Here is a 17,992-nt window from a genome sequence, read left to right on the forward strand (position 1 = left end):
TGTGTCTGCATATGATGTTACTAAGTGTCAGCATGGAGATGAGGAAGAGGAGGGACCCAAAGATTGATCTGTGGGAGTCTCTAGAAGTAATGGTGTGCACTCTAAAAGAGAAGGTGTTGCTGGAGATGAGTCACTGCGATCAGATATAGACAAATGGAACCAAGTGCATGCGATCTCTCATGCCTGAGTGAGAGCGCCTGTCTACGATGCACTTCATCTTTAAGATTTTTCTTCACTTTTCTGTCAGAATTCTAAATGACAGAAATCACAAGTAACCTGTTTTAGCCATTAAAGTTCAGTATTCTTGTCCTCTTCACCCACCCATATGGCCTCATATACAAGGATATTCCTCAGTTTAATTTTATCTCCTTGTTTTCTGAAGACATGGACTATGCAAATGATCAGCTGGCTTTCAGTGCCTTGAGTCAGTGAGTGTGTGAACTTGCATAGTGGAAAGGCCAGTCGGCTGGAGGGGTGGGCGCTGGGGGGACAGGCACACAAAGGGTTACTGGATAGGAACTGTAATTAATCTTAGGGGATATTGTTTGCAGAGACACATTTAGAAAATGCACAGAGGTTGCAGTTTGTGGAGATTGGAGCTGTCACTTTATGTCTGCACTCACCTCGACACCATTGCCTCTAAGTTCCGACCCTCGTTCCCGACTACCTGAGGGCAGCAGCGACGCTAGCAGCAGCCCAATATTTCAGTACTCCTCTCCTGTCGTCCCTGACACAATGTTGTGCTGCACTGACTTCATTACAATGAGGGTCAAGGTTCAATATTCGGGCGAGGATGACTTGCTTCCACAAGAGTTCACAGATGTTTCAAATGAAGGACCCGATGTTCCAGTCCTGAAGTCCAATTGAGGTGGGTGGAAGATGCCTGTGCGTGGATTTTTTTAATGTGTAGTGACCGTTGCACATCAGCTACCACACGGGCTTGACAGAGCTAGGCCTTTATCTAGTGGCAAGGGTTGAACCAGGACGACTGGAGGCCAGCTCTGCTGCATGGACCTAGTGCGCACACATATCGCAGTGTGGGCTGGCCCCTGGGCCCTCGGCTCTTCTGGGCCCCGTACCTTTATTCGCTGCACCTTCGCCCACGATGTTCCTGGGCCCGGCGCTCCAGCACTATTTATAGCGCCGACCTATGGTGGTGTTCTCACACAGGTCGGGGCAGCCCACGATGGGGCGCCCTGGACCTCACCATTCTGGCACCGGTATCATTCCCTGCACCCTCCCACTCTCGCAGTCCCACACACAAACAAAAATGGCCGTGCACAAATTTCTAGGTCCAGCAATTTAATTTTAAATATGGTAATAACTTTATGGTCCCAACAACATTTTTCTTTAAATAGGAAACTTGGCATTGAGTGGGTAGTATTGCATCCGACCTCCACTCCACAGCAATGACGAACCATTTTGGTTGCTATGCCTGTCAAAAGAAAAAAGTGACACTTGGTGTAGGGCATTGAAACCCATTGAACAATAGGGCAGTAACATAGGTAGAATTGTGCTTCTAATCTTTAACCACAGTATAATCTGAGGACCCCATAGAGTGCATGAGAATATCAGACATACATCAAATGGCTGGATTCATATCTGGCGCAAAGGAAGATGGTTGTGGTTGTTGGAGCCCAATCATCTCAGCTCCAGGACATCACTGCACGGGTTCCTCAGGGAAGTGTCCGAGGCCCAACCATCTTCACCTGCTTCATCAATGATCTTCCCTCCATCATAAGGTCAGAAGTGGGGATGTTCGCTGATGATTGCACAATGTTTAGCTCCATTCGCAACTCCTCAGATAATGAAGTAGTCTATACTCATATGCAGCAAGACGTGGACAACATTCAAGCTAGACCTGTTAAGTGGCAGTTTAATAATTACGCCACACAAGTGCCAGGTAATGACTATGTCCAACAAGACTGAGCCTAACCACTTCCCCTTGACAGGCAACAGCATTACCATCATCCATCAGCAACATCCTGGGGTCACCATTGACCAGAAATTCAACTGGACCAGCCACATAAATTCTGCGGCTCCTAGAGCAGGTCAGACTGGGTATTCTGCAGAAAATGGCTCACCTACTGACTCCCCAAAACCTCTCCCTCACCTAAAAGTCACAAGTCAGGAGTGCGATGGAATGCTCTCCATTTTCCTGGATGAGTGTAGTTCCAACAACACTCAAGAAACCATCGAAGATAAAGTAACCTGGTTGATCAGCACCCCATCCACTAATTTATACATCCTCTCCCTCCACAACAGGCATACCATGGCTGCAGTGTAAACCATCTACAAGATGCACTGCTGCATATTGCCAAGGCTTCTTTGGCAGCAGAGTTCCGAGAGTTCAGGAGGCCTGGGGGTCTGGGAGTTTGGGAGGTTAGGAGTCCGAGGGACAGGAGGTCCAGAAATCGGCGAGGAGTTCACTTCTGGCGGGGACCTCACAGCCCTCGGCCAGATAGGTAAGTGATTGGCTGTTTGATTGGTAAGTATCTCTCTCTCTTTTGTAATCAGATAAGTATAATTAGAAGGATGGCAGGGCAGCTCAGTCCTGTGGACAGTACATCCTGTGGCATGTGGGAAGTCTTGGATGCTTTGCATGGCCTAGACAACGGTAGGTGTCTCCAGCTTCAACTCTTCGAGCTCCGCGTTTCGGACCTTGAGCGGCGGCTGGAGTCACTACGGTGCATCGGCGCAGCTGAGCGCTACGTGGATAGCATGTTTCAGGAGGTGGTCACCCTGAAGCTTAAAAGCGTGCAGGCAGAGGGGTAGGTGACCACCAGATTGATGAAGAACGCTAGGCAGCTAGTGCAGGAGTCCTCCTGTGAGTGAATCTCGCATTCCAACCGATATTCTCTTCTGAGCACTGGTGAAGGCGATGGTACCTCTGGGGAGTACAGCCAGAGCCATGTCCAAGGCACCATGGGTGGCTCAGCTGCACAAGGGGGAGGGAAAAAGAATAAAAGAGCTGCAGTGCTAGGGGATTCAATAGTTAGGGGACTAGAGAGGTGTTTTTGCGGCCGTAGACATGACTCCAGAATTTAGGGAGCTAGGAGAAAAATTAAAGGGTAGGACCTCAAAGGTAGTAATCTTTGGGTGACTACCGGTGCCACGTGCAAATGAATACAAGAATAGAAAGATAGAGAGGACGAACGCGTGGCTGGAGAGTTGGTGCAGGAGGGAGGGCTTTAACTTCCTGAGACATTGGGACCGCTTCTGGGGGAGATGGGACCTAGAAAAAAAGGGAAGCTTATGTCATATACTGACGGCTAAATACTGGAGAAATATAGAAAGTTCAGAGGTAAAATTAAAAATGGTATTAGGAATGCTAAGAGAGAGCATGAAAAATTCTTGGCAAGTAAAATCAAGGAAAGCCCAAAGATGTTCTATAAATATATTAAGAGCAAGAGGATAACTAAAGAAAGGGTAGGGACTATTCGAGACCATGATCATCATCATCATCATAGGCAGTCCCTCGAAATTGAGGAAGACTTGCTTCCACTCCTAAAGTGAGTTCTTTAGTGGCTGAACAGTCCAAGATGAGAGCCAAAGACCCTGTCACAGGTGGGACAGACATTCGTCGGGGGAAGGGAGTAGTGGCACTGAGTTACCACACGCTCCTTCCGCTGCCTGCGCATGACCTCTTCATGCTCACAGCATTGAGATTCGAAGAGCTCAACACCCTCCCGGATGCACTTTCACCACCTAGGGCGGTCTTCGGCCAGGGTCTCCCAGGTGTCAGTGGAGATGTTGCACTTCACCAGAGAGGCTTTGATGGTGTCCTTGTAAAGTTTCTGCTTCCCACCTTTGGCTCGTTTGCCATGAAGGAGCTCCGCATAGAGCAGTTGCTTAGGGAGTCTCGTATCTGGCATACAAACTAAGTGGCCTGCTCAGCGAAGCTGATCTAGTGTGGTCAGCGCTTCAATGCTGGGGATGTTAGCCTGGACGAGGACACTGATGTTGGTGCGTCTGTCCTTCCAGGGGATTTGTAGGGTCTTGTGGAGACATCGTTGGTGATATATCTCCAATGACTTGATGTGACTTCTGTACATCGTCCATGCCTCAGACCCGTTTTGGAAGACGGGAATTACTACAGCCCTGTAGACCATGAGCTTATGGTAGATTTGAGGGCTTGGTCTTCGAAAACTCTTTTCCTCAGGCGGCCAAATGCTGCACTGGCGCACTGGAGGCGATGTTGAATCTCCGCATCAATGTTTGCCTTTGTTGACAAGAGGCTCCCGAGGTATGGGAAGTGGTCCACGTTGTCAAGAGCCGCGCCGTGAATCTTGATGACTGGGGCGCAGTGCTGTGCAGCAAGGACAGGTTGGTGAAGGACCTTTGTCTTACAGATGTTAAGCCTAAGGCCCATGCTGTCATATGCCTCGGTGAATACATCGACTATATCCTGGAGTTCAGTCTCCGAATGTGACAGACGCAGGCGTCGTCCATGTACTGCAGTTCAGCGACAGAGGTTTGGGTGGTCTTGGACTGGTCTGGAGGCGGCGTAGGTTAAACAGCTTCCCACTGGTTCTGTAGTTTAGTTCCACTCCGGCGGGGAGCTTGTTGTCAATGAGGTGGAGCATGGCAGCGAGAAAGATTGAGAAGAGGATTGGAGTGATGACGCAGCCCTGTTTGACCCCGGTTCGGATGTGGAATGGGTCTGTAATGGATCCACTGGTAAGGATCACGGCCTGCATGTCATCATAGAGCAGGTGAAGGATGTTGAAAAACTTTTAGGAGCATCCAAAATGGAGGGGGACACTCCATAAGCCCTCACTTGCCGTGCTGCAAAGATCATGTCCGTTGTTCCTCGGAGGGGCCGAAATTCGCACTGTGACTCCGGGAGGAGCTCCTCAGCCACAGGGAGAAGACGGTTGAGGAGGACTCTAGCGACAACCTTCCCAGTGGTTGATAGCAGGGAGATTCCCCTGTAGTTGCCACAGTCGGATTTTTTCCCCTTTTTAAAAATGGACACGATCACTGCATCTCTGAGATCTCCCGGCATGCTCTCCTCCCTCCAAATGAGAGAGGAGGTCATGAATCCGCTCAAACAGCGCCTCACCGCCATATTTTAGCGCCTCAGCAGGAATTCCATCTGCACCTGTAGCCTTGTTATTTTTGAGCTGTTTTATGGCGTTGCCTTCCTCTTGCAGCGTTGGAGTTTCACTGAGGTGGTGGAGGGTTGCATGCTGCGGAATGGAGCTGAGAGCACTCGAGTCAAAGGCAGAGACTTGATTGAGGAGATCTTCAAAGTGCTCCTTCCAGCAGGGCCTGACAGCCTCGGTGTCCTTGATGAGTGTTTCCCCGTTCTTTGCCAGGAGTGGGGTGGGGCCTTGGGAGTTTGGACTGTAGGTAGCCTTGACTGCAGTGAAGAATCCTCGTATATCATGGCTGTTAGCTAGTTGTTGTATCACCTGCGCTTTCTCCATCCACCATCTGTTCTTTAGGTCAAGGGTATCTTGTTGGACCTCAGCCTTGAGCCATCTGTAACACTTTGTAGCTCCCGAGTTTGGTTGTTTCTTGAGGCTCAAAAATGCTCTGCGCTTACGATCTGGTTCTTGGATCTCCTGATCGTTTTCATCAAAACAATCCTGGTGCTTTCTGGTTGAGTAACCAAGTGTCTTTTCACAGGCACTGGTTATGGAGGCCTGGAGGGCAGACCAAATGCTGTGGGCATTGAGTATCTCAGGGTCGTCAAGGCATGGCAGATTGGCTGTGAGGCGCTAGTTGTATCGAGCTCTCTTAGCTGGGTCTTTAAGTGCCCCGTCATTAATTTTTTTGCAGCACTGCTTCAGCTGTTCCCTTTGCTTTGGGGCTATGTTAATATTGATGATGGATCGGATTAGGCGATGGTCCGTCCAGCAGTCATCAGCTCCCGTCATGGCGCGGGTAATGCGCACATCGTTGAGATCCTTGGCTTGGACGATGACATAGTCCAGCAGGTGCCAGTGTTTGGAGCGAGGGTGTTGCCACGATGTCTTGTGTTTGTCCTTCTGGTGGAACAGGGTGTTAGTGATGAGGAGTTTGTGTTCTAGATATTTTGTCAGGAGTAGGGTTCCGGTGGAGTTGGATTTCCCTACCCCTCTCTGCCAATCATGCCTCCCCAGAGGGCTGTGTATTTGCCGACCCTGGCATTAAAGTCTCCTAGGAGGATCAATTTGTCATCCTTGGGGACGCAGGACAGGGATGTCTCGAGGTTGGAATATAAACCCTTTTTAGCCTCGTCCGTTGCATCGAGATTTGGGTCGTATACACTGATGACTATGGCGCATTGGTTCCGGGATAGGGTAAGGTGAAGGGTCATCAGGCGTTCGTTAACCCAAAGCGAGGCCCGGCAGACAGGGAAAGGCCAGCTTAAGGAACATGGTGGAGGTTATACCTTTTTCTGGAAAGGAAAACCAGAGGAAGAACGGAACGTCGCCTTCATGGAGTCGGCTTCGCCATCAAAAATGAACTGGTCGGCCGCCTCAAATAGAGACCATGAGGGTAATCTCTGTATGGAGGTGGAAGATGTTGGTATGGTTCTTAATGAATACTTTGTGTCTGTTTTCATAAAGGAAAGGGACAATGCAGATACTGCTATTGAGGAGGAGTGTGAAATTCTGAATGAAATAAACATAGTGAGAGAGGAGGTATTAAAGGGTTTAGTGGCTTTGAAAGTGGATAAATCCCCAGGGCCAGATGAAATGCATCCCAGACTGTTGAGCGAAGCAAAAGAGGAAATAGCAGAGGCCTTGAACATCATTTTCCAGTCCTTTTTGGATTCAGGCATGGTGCCAGAGGACTGGAGGATTGTAAATGTGGTATCCTTGTTTAAGAAGGAAGACCGAGTAATTACAGGCCTGTCAGCCTGACCTCAGTGGTGGGAAAATTATTGGAAAATCCTGAAGGACAGGATAAATCTACAGCTAGGAAGGCAAGGATTAATTAGGGACAGTCAGCGTGGATTTGTTAAGGGAAGATTGTGTTTGACTAACTTAATTGAATTTTTCGAGGAGGTAACCAGGAGGGTCGATGAGGGTAGTGCGTATGATGTACTGTACACGGACTTTTGCAAAGCTTTTGATAAGGTCCCACATGACAGACTGGTCATGAAGGTAAAAACCCATGGGATCCAGGGCAAAGTGGCAAGTTGGATCCAAAATTGGCTTAGAAGTAGGAAGCGAAGGGTAATGGTTGATGGATGTTTTTTGACTGGAAGGATGTTTCCAGTGGGGTTCCTGTAAGCATCAACTCCTCAAGGATTGTTGGATATCTGGGCATTGCGTTTTAATATTTATCACTGCAGAAAAAGCTGGCAGCCTGTTGTGGGAGGGGCCCAGGTACTTTTCCATGTTGTACTTGAAATCTACATCTGATGGGCGGGGGTTGTCTGGGAAGTTACAATTGCCAGGAGAAGGCAACTAATCACAGGTAATGGGCAAAGATGGAGGGTCCATTGTTAAGCAATGTGAACTGGTCAGTGATCAAGCCATTACCTGGAATGAGATAACCCTGAGAGGCGGGAAACCAGAACAATAGAAAGCCATTAAGCCCCAGACCGGTTGGAAACAAAACCCCATCACCAGCCATCAATGGAATACACATGGGCCACTCAGATAGAAGCCTCGAAACAAGGAAAACTTTTTTGGGCCAGAAAAGGCAAACAGACTTTGGATATAAAAGGTGGCCGCATGGCCATAGCTCTCTCTCTTTTGCTCTCACTTGCTTCATCTCTACAAGGACCGAGCCCTCTGCCTGGGATGGGGAGAAGAAACCATATACAGTACGGAACCAGAAGAGACATGTTTTCACCAGAAGAAGCAGCGAGTAAGCCAACGAATCGGTGAGCATCATCCCTGCCCACGCATCTTTAAGATCACAGCCACTGTGTGAGGAGGTGTCATGTGTTCTCCCAACCAAGCGTGGAAGGGTTTTAGTGGGGTGGTTTTGCAGCGAGGACCATTGGAGTACGCCCAGCTGATCGGTACAGATTCGGGGGTACATTGTGGATCCGAGCAGAGGGTTTAGACGTTGGGTACTTTGTGATAGGGGCGGTTTAGATAAGCCAGGGTATTGGATTGTACTACATTGTCACTGTATTTGCTTGTAGTTTTGCTGTGTTGAGGTAGCTTTAATAAAGCATTGACGGTTGAGACCGAGGTATTTGTCCATGACTCATTCATCTGTTCAGTACAGTAACCACTCCCAGGTCTAGAACTATTATAATGTGGAGGTGCACTTAAGGGAAACCACTTACATTTGGCAGGGCTCAGAAATGGGTCCCTTGCTTTTTGTGGTATACATCAATGATCTAGGTTTGAATAGAGGGGGTATGATTAAGAAGTTTGCAGAAGACACTAAAATTGGCTGTGTGGTTGATACTGAAGAAGAAAGTCATGCACTACAGGCAGCTATCAATCTACTGGTTGGGTGGGCTGAACAGTGGCAAATGAAATTTAATTCAGAGAAATGTGAGATAATGTACTTGTGGAGGACTAATAAGGAAAGGGTATACATATTAAACGGTAGGCCACTTAGAAGTGCAGATGAATAAAGTAGCAGGCCAGGTGAATAAGATGGTTAAGAAGGCATATGGAATGCTTGCGTTTATTGGCCGAGGTATAGAACACAATAGCAGGGAGGCTATGCTTAAATTGTATAATACACTGGTTAGGCATGCTGGAATACTGCGTGCAGTTCTGGTTGCCGTAATATAGGAAGACATGATTGCACTGGAGAGGGTGCAGAGGAGATTTACGAGGATGCTGCCTGGAATGGAAAAACTTAGCTATAAGGACAGATTGGATAGGCTGGGTTTGTTCTCCTTGGAACAGAGGAAGCTGAGAAGTGACCTCATTGAGGTGTATAAAATTTTGAGGGGCCTGGATATAGTGGATAACAAGGGCCTATTTTCCTTGGTGGAAGAGTCAATTATGAGGGGGGCATAGGTTTAAGGTGGTTGGTGGAAGGTTTAGAGGGGATATGAGGGGAAGCTTCTTCACGCAGAGGGTGGTGAGGGTCTGGAACTCACTGCCTGGAAATGTGGTAGAGGTAGAAACCCTCACTACATTTAAAAGGTGCTTGGCAGTTGAAGAGCCGTAACCTGCAGGGTTACAGACCTAGCGGGGCTAAGTGGGATTAGACTGGATAACCTCTTGTTAGCTGGCACAGATATGATGGTAAGTATTTCAGGGACTCTATTACGGTCAGAGTGATCTCTTGGACTAGTTTCAATTGCGTGGGTGGCTCGGAGAGGAATTTTCCCAGATGTTTTTCCCCAATTGGCTGTTTCTTTGCCTCTTCCAGGAGATTGCATGGCTCTGGGTGGGGTGGAGTGTAAAATGTTGCGATACATGTGATGTCGCAGTTGTGTGGGGCGGACTGGTTGGGCCGGATGCTCTTTACCTTTCTGCCATTGTTCATTGTTCATAGAAATGTAGAAACATAGAAAATAGGTGCAGGAGTAGGCCATTCGGCCCTTCGAGCCTGCACCACCATTTGATAAGATCATGTCTGATCATTCCCTCAGTACCCCTTTCCTGCTTTCTCTCCATACCCCTTGATCTCCTTAGCTGTAAGGGCCATATCTAACTCCCCCTTGAATATATCCAATGCCACCCCGCCTCCTTTTCCTTTCTGTCTATCCTTCCTAAATGTTGAATACCCCTGGATGTTGAGTTCCCAGCCTTGGTCACTCTGGAGCCATGTCTCCGTGATGCCAATTACATCATACCCGTTAACTGCTATCGGCGCAGTTAATTTGTCCACTTTATTTCGAATACTCCTCACATTGAGGTACAGAGCCTTCAGGCTTGTCTTTCTAACACACTTTGCCCCTTTAGAGTTTTTCTGCAACGTGGCCCTTTTTGCTTTTTGCCTTAGGTTTCTCTGCCCTCCACTTTTACTTTTCTTCTTTCTATCTTTTGCTTCTGTCTGCATTCTACTTCCCTCTGTCTCCCTGCATAGGTTCCTATCCCCCTCCCATATTAGTTTAATTCCTTCCCAACAGCACTAGCAAACACTCCCCCTAGGACATTGGTTCCGGTCCTGCCCTGGTGCAGACCGTCCGGTTTGTACTGGTCCCACCTCCCACAGAACCTGTTCCAATGTCCCAGGAATTTGAATCCCTTCCTGCTGCACCACTCCTCAAGCCACATATTCGTCTGAGCTACCCTGCGATTCCTACCTGACTAGCACGTGGCACTGGTAGCAATCCTGAGATTACTACTTTTGAGGTCTTATTTTTAATTTAGCTCCAAGCTCCCTAAGTTCGTCTTGTTGGACCTCATCCCTTTTTTTATCGATGTCATTGGTACCAATATGCATCACGACAACTGGCCGTTCACCCTCCCTTTTCAGAATGCTCTGCACCCACTCCGAGACATCCTTGACCCTTGCACCAGGAGGCAACATACCATCCTGGAGTCTCGGTTGTGGCCACAGAAACGTCTATCTATTCTCCTTACAATTGAATCCCCTATCACTATAGCTCTCCCACTCTTTTTCCTGCCTTTCTGTGCAGCAGAGCCATCCATGGTGCCATGAACTTGGCTGCTGATACCCTCCCCTGATGAGTCATCCCCCTCAACATAACCCAAAGCGGTGGTCTGTTTTGCAGGGGGATGACCGCAGGGGACCCATGCACTATCTTCCTTGCACTGCTCTTCCTGTTGGTCATCCATTCCCTATCTGACTGTGCACCCTTTTCCTGCGGTAAGACCAACTCATGAAATGTGCTATTCACGTCATTCTCAGCATTGTGCATGCTCCAGAGTGAATCCACCCGCAGCTCCAGCACCATAATGCAGTCTGTCAGGAGCTGCAGCCGGACACACTTCCCACACACTTAGTCGCCAGGGACACTGGAAGCGTCCCTGACTTCCCACATAGTACAGGAGGAGCATAACACATTTCCGAGCTCTCCTGCCATGTCTTAACCCCTAGATAAACTTAATTTGACAACAACAATGCTAAAAGGTTATTTACTGATAAAGGAAAGAAAAAGAAAAACTACTTACCAATCACCAGCCAATCACTTACCCCCTTGGCTGTGACATCACCTTTTGATTTCTTTCTACTTCTTTTTTGTCTTCTCTCCATGCAGCTGCACCAGCTGGCCTCTCCGATGCGTTGGGCCTTTTGTAGGCCTCCGATGTCCCCGGACTCCCTGTTGCTCGCACTCCCGCCTCTCCGACACGCTGGGCCTTTTGTCGCCCTCCGACGTCCCCGGACTCCCTGTTGCTCGCACTCCCGCCTCTCCAACACGCTGGGCCTTTTGTCGCCCTCCGACGTCCCCGGACTCCCTGCTGCTCGCGCTCCCGCCTCTTCGACGCGCTGGGCCTTTTGTAGGCCTCCGACGTCCCCGGAATCCCTGCTGCTCGCGCTCCCGCCTCTCCGATGCGCTGGGCCTTTTGTCGCCCTCCGACGTCCCCGGACTCCCTGCTGCTTGCGCTCCCGCCTCTCTGATGCGCTGGGCCTTTTGTAGGCCTCCGACGTCTCCGGACTCCCTGCTGCTCGCGCTCCCGCCTCTCCGACACATTGGGACTTTTGTAGGTTTATATGTAACCTTCAGGGCTGCTGACCGAGGGACGTGTGACTCTTTGTCGGCAGGCACGGACATGATTGGCCGAAATGGCCTCCTTCTGTGCTGTAAATTTTTATGTTTCTATGTTTCTCAAATCTGTGACCTCTACCACTTAGAAGGACAAGGGCAGCAGATGCTTGGGAACACCACTACCTCCAAGTTCCCCATCAAATTACACTCCATCCTGGCTTTATGACATATATCTCTGTTCCTCATTGTCACCGGGTTAAAATCCTGAACCTCCCTCCCAAACAGCACTGTGGGAGCACCTTCACCACACGGACTGCAGCGGTTCAAGAAGGCGGCTCACCACCACCTTCTCAAGGACAACAAGAGATGGGCAATAAATGCCCTTATCACGAGAATGGAGAAAATGCTAAACATATATGTTAAATGAGGGGGAAATCTCTATTTTATTCATGACAAGTGTTGAGAATGTGGAATTTACTACCACATTGAGTGGTTGAGGTAAATAACATAGATGCATGTAAGGAGAAGCTCAATAAACACATGAGGGAGAAAGGAATAGAAGGATATGTTGATAGGGTTTGATGGAATAAGGGAAGAGGAGGCTAGTGTGGAGCATAAACACTGGCATAGACCTGTTGGGCTAAATGGCCTGTTTCTCTGTTGTAAAATAATTATTATTATATTCTTTTCATTATCGGCTGTTTTTATTTTGTAAAATTCAATGTACAAAAATAGTAGAACAAGAATGTTGGAGGGAAGATGGGCCAGATTTGATTATTGCAGTACTAATGTCTCAGGGAGCAGCGATACACAATTGAAGGATTACTTGTAGCAGGTTTTTGTTTTGGTCTTTTACCAGGGCAGACTGGTGATTACTGATGGTTGATATCTAAGGGAGGAATAACAGTGACATTTATCATTGTCCTGAAGAGATGGTGCCGGGGAATCATTCTTGAACTGCACTGGTGGGAATTGTTTTGCAACTGTAATACTTGCTAGGCCACTTCAGAGTCAAGCTCATAGTGTGGGAGCATTGTCCAGGCTGGGTATGGCTGCTAGGTTCCCTTCCCTGAAGGATATTAGTTGTAAGGTTACAATTTTTCCAGAAAGCACAGAACGAGGCCACAAACTCAGAAGTTGAGTAAATTGATTTGATACAAGCTTTTGGAATTAACTGGACAAAGGGAGCAAAAGGGGGCCAGCCTGGGGGCAGGGGGTGACTCACCACCAATGAAGGACAATCTCTGTGGTCAACTTCCAGACTGGTTTTATGCATAACAACAATGAGGTTGTTGCATTTTCATAAACTAACTGAAGAGGTCCTGAACTGATTGGCCAGATGGGAGAAAATCAAATTTCACTGGAGACACCAAGTCTGCAAGAAGACCAGAACAACAAAGGGATCACACCAGGTGCACATTTTTGGAGAACGAGGTATTAAGGATGAGGAGTCATCTTTTGCCTGGTAGGCTCCGTGTGCAAACTGGGAATATTCGGGTCCATCATTGCAGTCAATCAAACAAGATCACCGCAAACAACGTATCAATTCAAACTCATTATCGAAAACCGCAGCAGTGGGGGATTATTCATAACATGGATATAAATATGCGAGCTAGAAGCAGCTCAGAAGCGAAGAAGGGGGCGAAGAAGAGAAGCGGATTGTGGTGCCGTACCGAAGCGAGGTACAGAAGGGACGCGGAAGGGACAGAACTGAGAAGAACGGCTGGAGAGGAAATATCCGGTCAAGGAACCATTGACCAAGAAGCTACGATCCACGCGTACAGCGATAAACTGGACAGGTGATTGTATGTCCTCAGTCAATTCTCTCAGGAATCTAGTTCTGTAGTTTTAGTTAATTTTTGCTTAATAAAACTGACACTGGGTTAAGCATAAATTTTGTGCCACGTGTTGTCCTTTTCCTATAATTGCCGAGGTCAAACGAATCAAGGGCGAGTGTAAAAATAAATTCCCTACATTCCCATCCTCCCTTCTTTCCCTCCCTCCCTTCCTCCCTTTTTTCTCTACCTCCCTTCCTCCCTTTTTTCTCTCCCTCCCTCCCTTCCTCCCTCCCTCCCTTCCTCCCTCCCTCCCCCTTCTTTCTCTACCTCCCTCCCTTTTCTCCCTCCCTCCTTTCCTTCTTTCTCTCCCTCCCTTCATTCCTTCTTTCCCTCCCTCCCTTCTTTCCCTCCCTTCCTCTTTTTCTTCCTTCCTTTGGAACTCTTGTGATTCCCTTGCACACTGCGTGAATCACCTGGGGATGTTTCAAAAGTACGTAAGAAATAGGAGCAGGAGTCGGCCATTTGGCCCCTCGAGCCTGCTCCGCCATTCAATAAGATCATGGCTGATCTGATCATGGACTCAGCTCCACTTCCCTGCCCATAACCCTTGACTCCCTTATCATTCAAAAATCTGTCTATCTCCTCCTTAAATATATTCAATGACCCAGCCTCCACAGCTCTCTGCGGCAGAGAATTCCATAGATTTACAACCCTCTGAGAGAAGAAATTTCTCCTCATCTCAGTTTTAAATGGGCGGCCCCTTATTCGGAGACTGTGTCCCCTCGTTTTAATTTTCCCCATGAGTGGAAATATCCTCTCTGCATCCACCTTGTCGGGCCCCCTCATTACCTTATGTGTTTCAGTAAGATCACCTCTCATTCTTCTGAACTCCAATGTCCGCCAGGTTAAAGGTGCTGTATAAGTGCAAGCCATTGTTTTTGCTGGGGTAACACACGAGCTGTAACTGGCTCGCTGGCTGTTCCCCAGGAGCGGCAATCTGTGCCCAGCCCCTCCCATTCGCTGCAGCACAGGCTGAACCGCTCACAATTGAACTGATCACGAGATGCCAGCGTTGTTTCCAAGCTTGTCTGTACCCAGGAAGTGGATCTGACACAGCAACACTTACTTTCTGAATGAATATGCTCTGGATTTTCTGATAGTGAACGACAGGTCAGTGTATGAGACGGGACTGGGTCAGAGACAGCACTGGGGAAAACAACTGCAAGATGGTCACATGTTACATCAACGAGCGGAAGTTACAATAAATTGTAGATTTTGTGAATGGGATGGAAATTTGGTCGCGCCTCTGTTGCGGTGTTAACCCGGGCGGGGCGATAAATTTTGTGCAGGGAAATGGTTTGTGTCTCCGGCTGCAAAACTCACTAGCTGGGCCCTGAGTGTGGAGCAGAGCACTAAGGGAGGCATTCCATTCCTCTTTTAGGGCACTAGGCCGGCTGAGCAACTGAAAATCCCGAGCTAAACAGCCGGTCTCGGAGCGCTCTGAGAGAGGCTTCCGTAAAAGAAAATCTGAAAAAAACCCACCCAAAACATTCCCAATACTTTACTGACGCCACATCCACATAAATCGCAAAATTTTAAAATTGAAAACAATCACACTTTGCTCAAGTCGACATTCCCTCCCTCACTGCGGCCACTACAGCTCTACTTTCCCAGGCTGTCCCACTAGGGGGCGCTGCGGGGCGCTACGGATCGGGCGAGTTTCAAATTTTGAGCCGGTGTCGCAACCAGGGGGTACTGCTCTGTGTTCCCCCTGCAAATCCGGAGTCGAATGTCCCGGCAGGGCGCTGGAAGCTGGCCGCCCACTCGGAAATGCTTCCCATCGCCATTACCGCCCCTCCGGGTTGAAAACAGAGGCAGCAATGAACTGAAAATCTAGCCCATTGAGTGTTTAATCACACATGCCTGAGCAGAGTCCTTAATATTCTTACACTTTTCTCCTCTCCTCCCTTGAGTGCGCTGGCTCTCCGAGTTCCACGGGCACTTTGTCCCCGAGCTCCTCACCCATGGGCGAGCCCTGGTTATTTGGCTCTGGAGCGTATTGCAGCCAAGTCTGATCCCACATGCACTTTCCCGCAGGAGTCACTAGATCAGGATCAGGAGCGGGAAAACTTGGCTCAATCTTTTTTTGGCAGGTGGTTGTGAGTCTGGTGGATGAACTGGTAATGTATAATGTGATTGTTAAACCTTTGCTAATAAACCAATTAGTTCTTAATAGTTACGTGTTGCTATGAATTCTTAAGCAAAGAATCCATGAAGCAAATACATTACACCTGCCAATGAGGAAATTGGATAGAGTCGTGTGTTAACCCATTGTTAAAACAACAACAACAACAAAAAATTAGCAACTTGCATTTATATAGCACCTTTAACATAGCAAAACATCCCAGGGCGCTTCACAAGAGCGTTATTAGACAGAATTTGGCACCGAGCCACATAAGGAGATATCAGGACAGGTAACTAAAAGCTTGATCAAAGAGGTAAGATGAAAGAAAGAAAGACTTGCATTTATATAGTGCCTTTCATGACCACCGGACATCTCAAGGCTCTTTACAGCCAATGAAGGTAGGATTAAAGGAGGAGAGAGAGGTAGAGAAGCGGAGAGGTTTAGGGAGGGAGTTCCAGATCTTGGGGCCTAGGCAACAGAAGGCACAGCCACCAATGGTGGAGCGATGGAAATCAGGCTTGCACAAGAGGACAGAATTGGAGGAGCGCAGGTTTGTGGGGCTGGAAGAGATTACTGAGATAGGGAGGGGTGAGGCCATGGAGGGATTTGAAAGGATGAGATGTTATTTTGACAATAAAACACAGGAAGCAGATTTAGAATGTTGAACCCTCAAGTATTAGCTTTTAAAGAACATAAAAACAAAAGAACATAAGAAATAGGAGCAGGAGTCGGCCATTTAGCCTCTCGAGACTGCTCCACCATTGAATAAGATCATGGCTGATCTGATCATGGACTCAGCTCCACTTCCCTGCCCACTTCCCATAATCTTTTACTCCCTATTGCTCAAAAATCTGTCTATCTCCGATTTAATATATTCAATGACCCAGGTTACAGATCAATCATGATCTCATTGAATGGTGCAACAAGCTCGAGGGGCTGAATGGCCTCCTCCTGTTCCTACATTCCTTCATTTATGCAACTCTACAGATAGCTGATGTCAAAGTGAGGAGTATTGATGATAAGCGCTGTCATGGCTCAGCCCTGTAAATACTGTCCATGATGAATACGATTGATGGTAAATGTAAATGCAATCTATTAATAACATGACAATTGGAAAACACTCACAATGGTTACATAGACTGCTGGCAAGTACGGCAAGTACCATCAGGGTAAGTATTATAAATGATGAGTGCTCTCTAAGTAGGCAGCGGTATTTATCATTTCAGGCAGCACAGACTGCAACTGATGTCCCTGAGCGACAGAGGCAGAAAATAAAAACACACATTTGCATTTAGGAGATGTCTTATCCCATCCCTCACACAGAGCTATTACCTTTGATGCATTTTCAGTTTGGATAGCAGCCCCCTTGTCCTGGTTCCCACGGTTACCCTCTACTTATTGGAATTCAGAAGAATGAAGGTGATATTATCAAAATGTATAAGATTATGAGGGGGCTTGACGAGGTGGATGCAGAGAGGATGTTTCCACTGATGGGGGAGACTAGAACTAGAGGGCACGATCTTAGAATAAGGGGTCACCCATTTAAAATTGAGATGAGGAGAAATTTCTTCTCTCAGAGAGTTGTAAATCTGTGGAATTCGCTGCCTCAGAGAGCTGTGGAAGCTGGGACATTGAATAAATTTAAGACAGAAATAGACAGTTTCTTAAATGATAAGGGGATGAGGGGTTATGGGGAACGGGTGGGGAAGTGGAGCGGGGTACGTGATCGAGTCAGCCATGATCATATTAAATGGCGGAGCAGGCTCGAGGGGCCGTATGGCCCACTCCTGCTCTATTTCTTAAGTTCTTATGTAACGTTGCTACAGACAACTCCATTTTCCTCGTGACCACACAGCAGGCTCACTATCGAGGAAGCACCGAGAAATGGCTCAGATGCACTATTCCATCTCGTGACGTGCAGTGAGCACTGTTCAGGAATTTATATAGTGCCTTTCACGACCACCGGATGTCTCAAAGCGCTTTACAGCCAATTAAATACTGTTGAAGTGTAGTCAGTGTTGTAATGTGGAAAGCAGCAAACTTACGTAGAACAAGCTCCCACAAATAGCAATTTGTTAATGAGCATAGTCTGTTTTTGTGTTATGCTGATTGAGGGATACATATTGGCCCAGGACACCGGGGATAACTCCCCTGCTCTTCTTCAAAATAGTGCCCTGGGATCTTTTACGTCCAGCTGGAGAGGGCAGACGGGGCATTCGGTTTAACGTCTCATCCGAAAGACAGAGCAAATGCGGCAGCCAATTTGCCCAGAGAGGACAATGAGTGGATCAATTTTTGATGGTATAGTTCGAGGTTGGCTCGCATCAGGAAGATTCCTCTGCTAAATTTTGTAACTGTCAGCTATGGCTCAGTGGGTAGCACTCTTGCCTCTGAGTCAAAAGGTCGTGTGTTCAAGTCCCACTCCAGAGACTTGAGCACATACCTGAGACTCTAGTGCAGTGCTGAGGGAGTGCTGCACTGTCGGAGGTG

Source organism: Pristiophorus japonicus, chromosome 11 (assembly GCF_044704955.1).
Source record: "Pristiophorus japonicus isolate sPriJap1 chromosome 11, sPriJap1.hap1, whole genome shotgun sequence".
Lineage (NCBI taxonomy): Eukaryota > Metazoa > Chordata > Chondrichthyes > Pristiophoridae > Pristiophorus > Pristiophorus japonicus.